The sequence below is a fragment of the Glycine soja genome, unplaced genomic scaffold (genome assembly GCF_004193775.1).
Source record: "Glycine soja cultivar W05 unplaced genomic scaffold, ASM419377v2 tig00106247_1_pilon, whole genome shotgun sequence".
NCBI classification, from domain to species: domain Eukaryota; kingdom Viridiplantae; phylum Streptophyta; class Magnoliopsida; order Fabales; family Fabaceae; genus Glycine; species Glycine soja.
This window is the reverse complement of record NW_021144646.1, coordinates 14,632-23,093: the sequence shown is the minus strand read 5'-3', so window position 1 is coordinate 23,093 and position 8,462 is coordinate 14,632. Positions and strand designations below refer to the sequence as shown.

At 39.9% G+C, this 8,462-nt stretch overlaps 1 non-coding gene across 1 annotated transcript; it reads left to right on the top strand.

The window, feature by feature from the left end:
* Nucleotides 1–7,697: 7,697 nt before the first annotated feature.
* Nucleotides 7,698–7,804, top strand: LOC114404753. The gene has a single exon (XR_003665137.1). It is a non-coding gene; the product is annotated as a small nucleolar RNA R71 (small nucleolar RNA).
* The last annotated feature ends 658 nt before the right edge of the window (nt 7,805–8,462 follow it).

Sequence of the window (8,462 nt, the reverse complement as noted above, 5' to 3'; positions counted from 1 at the left end):
ATATATTACGAGACTCAATCGGACATCTGAGTTAAAAGTTATTGTTTGATCGAGGCCGTGCCCGAATCAAATAAACATGAAAATGCAATAACTAGGAAGTGATCCAGGTCGTTTCCCAACGAGCAGTGGACAAACCAAATGTTCATAATATACTTGCAGTAACATAACGATTGGGGGGGGGGGTTGTTTGTTTTGTGATTAAAGAGCAGAACAAGTAAACTGGAATACGAAATTACTAATATTAAAAACGGGTTGTTTCCTTTGATTCAGAAGCCATTCTCTTATCCTGGGTTATGGAGAATTCGTCCCTAACAGTCAACCACTTAATCCAACCCTATTTCAATTTACTAAGCGAAAATCAACTTAGGGTTGTCAATACGTGATTAGGTACCACATACACCAGTTAGCCCTTCGTCCATTAAGCATGAACGCAAGTTATGCTCAGAGGCAATTAATCGAACACGAAGCGTGCACTGATTAATATTCACGAATTTGGGATAACTGGTGAAGGGAAAATTGCCAGGGAACCACATTACAAGCGAACCCTCAAAGAGAGTTGGGCTTCGTCCTCAAAAGGAAACAACACCAGAAAATCTAGCCTTCCATGGATTCAAACAGAAAACGCAAATGAAACATGAAGTAGAAACGTAAATGAACAAAAACGTAAATGAACAGAAACGTAGATGAAACAGAAACGTAAATGAGAGTAGAAGAAGAAGCAAGAACGAAATTGTAATTAGAAACAGAAAACGAAAAATTGCATTACGTGAACAGTAGCATTAAGCAGAAAAACGAAAACCCTAAAACAAAAGCTCTGAATAATGAATAGCATAACAGAATACCTTGCACGAATCCCAAAGCTACTATTTAAAAAGAGTCACTCAAAGTCACTAGGCCCTATTACAATACTCTGGCCCAAAACGAAATAAACATTGAACAACATAAAATAAAATTGCGAAATTTCCTAATTAGAAATTAACTAAGGTAAGCGCTGCTTTATTTGCCCTCTTCAAGTCCATAACCAAAATCCGGATTAAGCCCAATGTTTCATTAATTCCTGAAATTAGATTAAAAACATCAAATTAGCTAAATGAGCCCAAATAATAAAACTGCCTGATTAATTGACAATTAAGACCAATCAGTAATTAAAATGGTGCAAAAAGGGTTTAGAAAATAGAAGAAAATGATGGCACATCAAAACCCCCCATACTTAGCCTTTTGCACTCCTGGGCAAAATGAAACAAAGAACAAAATCCAAGGATATCAAAGAGAGACAAACAAACACATTCATATATTTCTCAATGAACATCAAGGAATGAAAGGAATGGGTAACATCTAACATATGGAGATCCAAAAAGTCAAGACATTCATGAAAATCATCCAAGCAACCCAATCATGGCAAAATAGTTAATCAGCTCAAGAATGAAAAGTGATAAAGCCTCACAGGATATACACTCTATCTCTCAAGTGTCTATGCTACTATTTACTCTCAAAGCACCCATGAAAGCAAACACCACATAGACTTGGCAAGATTCTAAAATTGACAATCAACCCACAAACACAAGCACATGAGGATCAAAAGGTCTTTTAAGGTTGTAATGGGGCCAAGGACAAGGTATGGATAAATATGGAATAAGTGGCTAAATCCCAAAGGAATAGAGGAGCAAAGGGGAATAAGTGCATATTAAGAAAAAAATAAGAAAATAAAAAGAAGTAAAGATAAAAATTAAACATGAAGAGTAGAACCAAGAGTTTCATCATTCTTGTGCCATTTAAGATCTTATTCACTCAACTTTATTGTTTTTCTTTTTCTTTTTTCGAATTTTTTTTTCGAATATATATTTTTTTTTTTACTCTATAGCCTTTGAGAAACAACATTTCATTCAGCATGTCCAAAATTTAACCAATATACAATGTACATCAAGTATGGCCCAAAATACATCATGAAGCATAGCCAACAAAACAAGTTGTCCAATGAAACAAAAACCCCCCATACTTATTCCCAAAACAATTCCAAAACTCCAAAATTCCTTAAGGATATGGTGATATCATGGTTTTTCACTTAAGGCTTGTAGTGAGCTTCAAAACACGGAAAGGGAAACAAGGCTCAAAAGGGCTATCAAAGGAATTAATTCAAGGTAAGTCTATTTGGCTAGAAGCTTATAAGAACAAAATTGCCTCAATCATTTCCAAATATGCATGTGAATTAGGACGCATCAACAAGAATCAAGCCAAGGCTATTGTGCAAGCAATCAATGAGGCAAAACACACCAAATGATTATGATGATGGATGGCTCAAATTCTCACAAAGGTAAAATCATCACTTTCAAATTGAGCTTTCAAAACTATCATGACATGTAGAGAAGAATCAAGGATTTCAAGTCACAAAATGTCAAGAACTTTTATTTTCAAAACAATTACCCATTTCTTGAACATATCCTATAATTCAAAGAAAAACATACAAAGTCGTACGTGCACACAAAATTGACCCAAAATATTAAACTAAAAATCCGACGAAACTAACAACATTAACAAATTAACACAACTAACAAATTAACAAAACCAACAAAACTAGCAAAACCAAAGAATACTCCCCCCCCCCCATACTTAAACAACACATTGTCCTCAATGTAGCACAATTAAAAGATTAAAAACAATTAAATCATCAAAGAGAATCGGACAAGTGTAATAAAAGCAAAGAAGGAGATAGGAAAAGAAAAACTCCCTAAGTCATGGTGGAGGAAGAGTAGGGTGGAGTAAGGAAGTCTCTTCCACCACTACGTCCACTAAAGAAGGGTTCGTGAGGAATGGCTTAAGTCGATGTCCGTTGACCTTGAAGCTCTTGTTTGTGGAGTCGCTTTTGATCTCAACTGTACCATAAGGAAAAACATTAGTAACAACAAAAGGACCAATCCACTTAGACCTCAACTTACCACTCATGAGTCCAAGCCTAGAATTATACAATAACACTTTTTGCCCAACCACGAAGTCTTTTTTAACTATCATACTATCATGGAACTTCTTGGTCTTTTCTTTGTAGAACTTGGCATTCTCGTAGGCTTCTAGGCGGATTTCATCTAACTCACTCAGTTGCAACTTCCTTTCCTCGCCAGCTTGATCCATAGAGAAGTTGCAAGTCTTCACTGCCCAGTATGCTTTGTGCTCAATTTCCACTAGAAGATGACATGCTTTTCCAAAGACAACCCGATAAGGAGACATTCCTATGGGTGCTTTGTAGGCAGTCCGATGTGCCCATAGAGCATCATCAAGCCTGGTACTCCAATCTTTCCTGCTTGGCTGCACAATCTTCTCTAGAATTCTCTAGATTTCCCTGTTAGAAATTTCTGCCTGTCCATTAGTCTGGGGGTGGTATGGTGTGGATACCCGGTGTACCACCCCATACTTTTTAAGCAGGGCATGCATTGTCCTGTTGCAAAAATGGGTTCCTTGATCACTAACAATTGCTTTAGGTACTCCAAACCTGCAAAACAGATTAGACCTGACAAAGTCTGCCACAACTTTAGCATCATTAGTTCTAGTGGGCTTGGCTTCCACCCATTTTGAAACATAGTCAACTGCAAGGAGAATGTAAACATAACCAAAAGAGACAGGAAAAGGACCCATGAAATCTATACCCCAGACATCAAACACCTCACAAAATAGCATAGGTTGTTGAGGCATTTGTTGTCGCCATGTAAGTGTATTTCCTGCTCTCTGACACAGCTCACAAGTGCTGCAGAACTTCCACGCATCTTTAAAGATGGTGGGCCAATAAAAACCACAATCAAGCACTTTGCGAGCTGTCCATTGAACACCCAGATGACCTCCCGGTGCGGAAGAATGACAGAACTGCAGGACTGAGTCAGTCTCATGATCTGGAATGCACCGTCTAATGACCTGATCACTGCACAATTTCCACAAGTAGGGGTCATCCCAAATAAAATGCTTAGCATCACTTTTAATTTTATCTTTTTGGGCCTTAGATGCTAAGGGAGGAAAAACAGAGGCAACTAAATAATTGACAATGTTAGCAAACCAGGGAGTAGAAAGAGAGTCAGAAATACTATACAATATATACAAATGATCATCCGGGAAATCATCCCGAATAGGTGAATCTGCATCAGAGACACGTTCGATCCGACTCAAATGATCAGCAACTAGATTTTGTGCTCCGCTCCTATCACGGATCTCCAAGTCAAACTCTTGGAGCCATAGCATCCATCGGATCAACCTAGGCTTAGAATCAGCCTTCTTCAACAAGTACTTTAGAGCTGCATGGTCAGTATAAACAATAATGCGAGTACCAAGCAAATAAGATCGAAATTTTTCAAGAGCAAAAACTATGGCTAGAAGCTCTTTCTCAGTAGTAGTATAATTTGCTTGGGCAGCATCTAAAGTCCTAGAAGCATAATATATCACCCTGGGCAATTTATCAATTTTCTGAGCAAGGACAGCCCCCAATGCATAATTTGATGCATCACACATAAGCTCAAAAGGGGCTGTCCAGTCGGGTGCCTGGATGATGGGGGTGGTAGTCAGCGCTCTTTTGAGGCAATCAAAAGCCTCTTTGCATCTGTCATTAAAGTCAAACTCCCCCTCCTTTTGCAACAAGTTGGACAATGGAAGGGCTACTTTGCTAAAATCCCTTATAAAGCGCCTGTAGAATCCTGCATGACCAAGAAAAGATCGCACCTCTCGCACACAAGAGGGGTAAGGCAATTGTGAAATAACAGAAATTTTTGCAGGATCTACTTCAATACCCTTATTGGAAATAATGTGGCCTAAAACTATACCTTGCTCAACCATAAAATGACATTTTTCAAAATTTAGAACAAGATTAGTTTCAATGCATCTATTCAAAACTTTTTCCAAACTATTCAAACAACCATCAAAAGAGGATCCATATACAGTGAAATCATCCATGAACACCTCTATGCAATTTTCTAAAAAATCACTGAAAATACTAATCATGCACCGCTGGAAGGTACCAGGGGCATTGCACAGGCCGAAAGGCATCCTCCTATAGGCAAAAGTGCCGAAGGGGCAGGTGAATGTGGTCTTTTCCTGATCCTCAGGAGCAATAGTAATTTGCATATAACCAGAAAAACCATCAAGGAAACAGTAGTGGGATTTACCTGCCAGGCGTTCAAGCATCTGGTCAATGAATGGCAGGGGAAAATGGTCCTTTTTGGTAACCTGGTTCAGCCTCCTATAATCAATGCAGACTCTCCAACTGTTCTGCACCCGAGTAGGAATTAGCTCCTCCTTCTCATTTTTTTATCACTGTGAGGCCGGTCTTCTTCGGGACTACCTGGACGGGACTCACCCATTGGCTGTCAGAGATAGGATAAATGATTCCAGCTTGCAAAAGCTTCGTTATCTCCTTCTTCACTACATCAAGAATCACCGGGTTGAGTCTTCTCTGTGACTGTCTTACTGGTTTAGCTCCATCCTCTAAATTTATTCAATGCATACATGTGGATGGGCTAATACCAGGAATGTCCGCCAGGGTCCAGCCTATAGCCTTCTTATGCTTCTTGAGAACTGACAACAACTTCTCCTCTTGCTCATCAGCAAGGGAGGCAGATATAATCACTGGAAAACTCTTGCTATCATCCAAGTAAGCGTATTTTAAATTTGATGGCAAAGGCTTCAATTCTGGTGTGGTCGGCTGGACAGTGGTAGAAGGGGATGGTTTCTCAGCCTTTACCTCATAAAGAAAGTCAGAGGTATGTGTACTTCCTGAAACATGGTTAGTCCTATCTGACTCTATAAAATCAATCTCAAGAGGTAAAACACCACCACCAGGCATGCAATCAATATCACTCTCAGATTCACTCTCAGCATCAAATTCAGACATATGATCAAGTACAATTTCAGACTCAATGCATGAAGAGTGAGAGGCATGCAGATTAGAATAAAGATCAGTCATGTATTCATCAACAACATGGTCAATTATTTCAACACGAAATACAGAAAGATCTTCAGATGGGTATTTCATAGCATCCAGAATATTAAAATGAACAGTTATGTCACCAAATTCCATAGACAGTGTGCCTGCATAAACATCTATCTTAGTTCTAGCAGTTTTCATAAAGGGTCTGCCTAGAATGATGGGAACTGATCCTTGAGAAAATCCATCTTCCATATTCAAAATATAAAAATCAACAGGGAAAATCAGTTCACCAACTCTAACTAAGACATCTTCTATGAAACCAACAGGGTAGGCAACACTTCTATTAGATAAATGAATTACCACATCAGTTGACTGCAAGGGGCCTAGAGATAGAGAATTAAAAATAGACAGAGGCATAACACTAACAGAAGCTCCTAAATCTAGCATGGCATTGTCAAACTTACTATTCCCTATGATACAAGGTATGCTGAATGTACCTGGATCTTTGCATTTTTCAGGAATTTGAGGAACAGATTTACCAATCAATGCGGAGACATTTCTGCCCATGCTAATCCGTTCACTTCCTTTAAGCTTCCGCTTATTAGTGCACAACTCCTTCAAGAATTTGGCATATCTTGGAATTTGCTTTATCGCATCCAACAGAGGTATGTTTACCTCTACTTTTCTAAACGTTTCCAAGATCTCTTTCTCTGCCTCTTCCATTTTTTTGTTGGAAACTGCTCTTGGAGGGAATGGAAGAGGGGGAATGTGCTGCTTCTGCAATTCAGAATTACCTGTGGAAGAAGATTCACCTGCACAGAAATTGTTAGGTAAATTTTTGTCATCACCTTTTTCTGGAATAGAGTGAAGTTTGGCAGGTTCATTTGCAGATGAGGACGGTGCTACGGGTTGAGGTCCTTGACATTGCTTTCCCGACCTCAATGAAATGGCACTGACATTTTTGGGATTTTGGACAGCTTAAGAAGGCAGCTTGTCAGAATTCTGGGACTGTTGTTGATTCAATTGGGTAGCCAATTGTCCCATCTGATTGGTTAAGCTCTGAATGGAGGCTCTGGTCTCTTGCTGAAACTGCATGTTCTGCATAGTCATTTGCCTCACAAGTTCTTCAAGGGAAGGTTGTGGAGGGGCCTCAACTGTTGGCTGTTTCTGGGGTTGTTGCTGTTGTTGGATTGGTGGAGGAATGTATGGTCTGCTTGGGCCAGCAGCATTTTGGAAGGAAGGAGCAGGCTGCTGTTGTTGTTGCTGAGGGCTGGACCATCTGAGGTTAGGGTGATTCCTCCATCCAGGGTTGTATCTGTTGCTGGAGAGGTCATAATTGTTCTGCTGTGGTTGATTTTGCTGCTGAGGTTGAGGAGGTCTATTGTAAATATTTGCAGCATAAGCTTCAGGCTGCTCAATTGCTCCAGGTTGCTGCATGGAAGGGCAAAGGTCTGTATGGTCGTCAGCAGAGGAGCACAAACCACAAACCCTTGCAACAGGTACAGATTTCTGATTCAAGGCCAGCTGGGTTACCAAGTTAACCAATGCATCCAGTTTGCCTTCAAGCTTCTTAGTTTCAGATGATGCAGATGGGTTTGTAGCTACCTCATGCACTCCTCTAATGACTATGGCATCATTTCTGGCGCTAAACTGCTGGGAGTTGGAAGCCATCTTCTCAATTAAATTTCTAGCTTCAGCAGGAGTCATGTCTCCAAGGGCTCCACCACTGGCATCATCTATCATACTTCTCTCCATATTACTGAGTCCTTCATAAAAATATTGGAGAAGAAGCTGTTCTGAAATCTGATGGTGGGGGCAACTGGCACATAGTTTCTTAAATCTCTCCTAGTACTCATACAGGCTCTCTCCACTGAGTTGTCTAATACCTGAGATATCCTTCCTGATGGCTGTGGTCCTGGAAGCAGGGAAAATTTTTTCTAAGAATACTCTCTTAAGGTCATCCCAGCTCGTGATGGACCTTGGAGCAAGGTAATACAGCCAGTCCTTTGCCACTCCCTCTAATGAATGAGGAAAAGCCTTCAGAAATATGTGATCCTCTTGGACATCTGGGGGTTTCATGGTTGAGCAGACAATGTGAAATTCTTTCAAATGTTTGTGCGGGTCTTCACCTGCAAGGCCATGAAACTTTGGAAGCAAATGAATCAGTCCAGTTTTAAGAACATATGGGACATCCTCATCAGGGTATTGGATGCACAAGCTTTCGTAGGTGAAATCAGGTGCAGCCATTTCCCTTAGAGTCCTCTCACGGGGTGGAGGTTGTGCCATGTTCTCAGAATGTGCAAAATCAGAATGCTCAGAATCAGAATGCTCAAAATTATAATGCTCAAGATCAGGATGTTCAAAATCACCAATAACAGAATGCACAGATTCACCAGTTATGGAATGCTCAGAATGATCAAAAGGTATAAAATGATGCCTAACTAATCTATGAAATGTCCTATCTATCTCAAGATCAAAGGGTTGTAAGTCAGATGGATTGCCTCTAGTCATACACTACATTCAGCATGCACACAACTAGTTGCCTTATCATGTAAATAAAGGTGTA